The sequence below is a fragment of the Seriola lalandi genome, unplaced genomic scaffold (assembly GCF_002814215.2).
Source record: "Seriola lalandi dorsalis isolate HSWRI2012SDOR001 ecotype SW California unplaced genomic scaffold, Sedor1 jcf7180002054583, whole genome shotgun sequence".
NCBI classification, from domain to species: Eukaryota; Metazoa; Chordata; class Actinopteri; order Carangiformes; family Carangidae; genus Seriola; species Seriola lalandi.
In genome coordinates this window covers 2,214,550-2,217,554 of record NW_019525136.1, presented here as the reverse complement: position 1 = coordinate 2,217,554, position 3,005 = coordinate 2,214,550, and positions in this window count along the sequence as shown.

Here is a 3,005-nt window from a genome sequence, read left to right as displayed (position 1 = left end):
AGTTTGTGATGACTTCACTTGCGGTCGGGAAAACGGACTTTCAATTAACAAAGATGTAAACACGCACGGGAGACTGTATGTCCTATAGTTAATAATTGTCCGTGTTCATTACTTTATTTGGGAAATGAATTACAATTATATGATTAAAATATCAAGGGCCTTCTATGATGAGAAAAAGGTTTCAATCCACCGCATCAACACATCGGGACTTTGTTTCAAGACCCACTTTGTTTACATTCTGTGAGGATCAGCTACTGTGATGTACGACATTACGAGGTGGACTTGAAGGAGCCATGCGAGAGCAGGTGCCATTCAGCTGCTTTCACAGTGAGCGACACAGTCTTGCACTAGGCGCAAACTTTAGCACATACATGGTTATCTCTTTCTCAGATTAAATCGAAGGCAACTGGACTTGTATTTGTCTGTGGAAGACGTTTCGCCTCTTATCCAAGCGGCTTCATCAGTTCTTATGTATTGGTCTCTCTAGTCCGCACTAGTCTGACCTGCGGACTAGAGAGACCAATACATAAGAACTGATGAAGCCGCTTGGTGCATACATGGTGCAACTTTACTAAACTAGTCATTTATTTTTGATGCAGCACGTGTCGTTTGTTATTGATCGATGTAAAATAGAAAAAGAGCAGGAACCAGTTGTTTGAAATGCAGAGTCATATCATAAGGATCTGTTCCCCACATGTTGAGCCTCCTGCTTGTGAATTCTGTGTCAAGGTCGGATGAAATGGCCACAATGGCCACAAGATTTATAGTGTTTGGGTTGGAATGGAAAATGAATTTAATTTTCTGCTTGGCAGGACTGTTGAACCTCCTGGGTCTGATACAGTAGCTGGAGTAAGCTTTATGGAAAGCAACAGAAATTTGACAAGTGCAAACGCCAAGGCCATTTTATCCAGTAGAAAGCGTGTAGCCTATTTAGCACTGTCATGGAGTACGTGTGTGTTTAGCCAAGATCCTAATGGAGAGTAAATCCTACTATTAAAATATCCAGGAATTAGTTTAAATTAATAAATTCAATGATGGTGAAATAAAACCATTTCTCATTTTTGGTGATTCCCCAAGAAACCATGTCAGGGCGCCCTCAACTGGACCTGCTCTCAGTGCTCCAGATGATGTTAAACAAGTTGCCACCTGCTGGGCACATTTAGGATGGCAAAGAAATATGGATGACAGTCTCCCAGATGTCTGGACAACACGTGTGATTGAAGAGAGTCACTTGATGTCCCACCACTTGTTAGACTGAGGATGTGCTCACCTACAAACAGGTGCTTCATTTGTTTGAATCTGCAAATTTATTCCCATCCACTCCTCATCATTGCTTTTGGAAACCTCATCAGCAGCTGAAAGGGAGATGAAAAACAGGTCATCCTAACAAGCAACGACAAACAAGGCCTGCCACATGAGGAGGACAGAACCTGATCTCCATTCAGCATGGGTCCAGCTGTGTGAACGTCCCCGGTCAAAGGGATGAAGTGAGACCGGCTTCCTCACTGTGAATACATGAATGATGAAAGCTTGTTTGTGCTCAACATAAACAAAATTATCTTGTACAGATGGCGCTGCTGTTTTCTTTTAATTGCTTGCAACGCTTTTTGCATTTCTCTTAGAGACTATTTGGACCAGACCAACCAAACATTTATATATTAAACTTACAGCTGTCTGCTAATTACCCATACCATTTAAAGATGATTACATATGACATATCATTCACTATATTTACTTGAATGGAAAAATTCAGATGTTGCAACTGACGCCAACCCTGATCAACACTGATCAGGGACGGATGCAACATATTAAAAATACATACAATTTCACAAATTTTGCTTTTTGTCTCAATAAGCACAGTATTATGAAAATTATCATTGTTTTAAAATAATATTATAGCCTAGTATTATTTACTTATTTTGAAGAACAGTTACTAAGTTTTCTTTAGAACAAAGATCTGCATCAAAATAGACACAATTTATCTATTTTATTGTTTATGATGAACAGAACAGGCAAATATTATAAAACCATGAGAGGCTAACAAAATAGTTCCCAACTAGAACCCCGACTGATTTATCTTTCGGGCTCTCTTCCCCACATAACTTGTTTGTATTCTCTTATACATGAAAATAAGCAATTATTGTTGCATCTGTTGAGCTATGGAACAAACTTAGCTGCATATTTTTTGCCTGTTTTGCAGTAAAAATGTTGACGAATACTGATGTGTGGTCTGTTCTGATTTGGCTGCTTAGCTTTAGGACAATCAACATAACTTGCAACCATCATCAGCCATGACGGAACATCCTGTGCTAGCTAGACACACTTGACACATGCTAACCATGTCATTAACAGTCAACAAAACAATGATTCAAACTGTGTAAGTTTTGCACCCTTGTTGCGAATGTATATTATATCTGCACATAAAAAATGTCTTCAGAAAATCTGGTTGGATTAGATTAATATTGACTCAGTCTTGAGGTATACTATAGTATATTCTCTACATGACTAGCCTCTCAGAAATCAGTCAGAATTAGATTGTTTTATGTCTCTTTATGCTCGTTTTGCATCTGTAGTTGTTTTGCATCTCTTTGTGGTCATTTGATTGACTTACCAGAAAGAAATGTTAACAGTCACTTACAGAGGTTCTGGTATTAACAAACCATCCACCTATCACCTTCTCACTCTGGCAGGGCTGGCCAATCAGATTCCAGGATGGGGCCTGTGCCACCCTGTGCTTGTGCGTACAGCTGCAGTTTATTGAAGCTCTGGAGAAACTGCACAACCTTGATGAACAGCATCAATTCAAAATAAAAAGAAGACAGAGAGAAAGAGAGGTCAAAAATGTCTCACTGCTAGAAGTCCTTTCATCCTCAGAGGGTAGAGGACAGACAGCTCTGCGTGTTAACACTAACACTGAATCTGAAGGACACCGCGGTCCAGCTGTCAAAACTGACTGTCAGAACTAGATGAAGCTGAAGCACAGAAATAAATTGCAAGTAGCCATG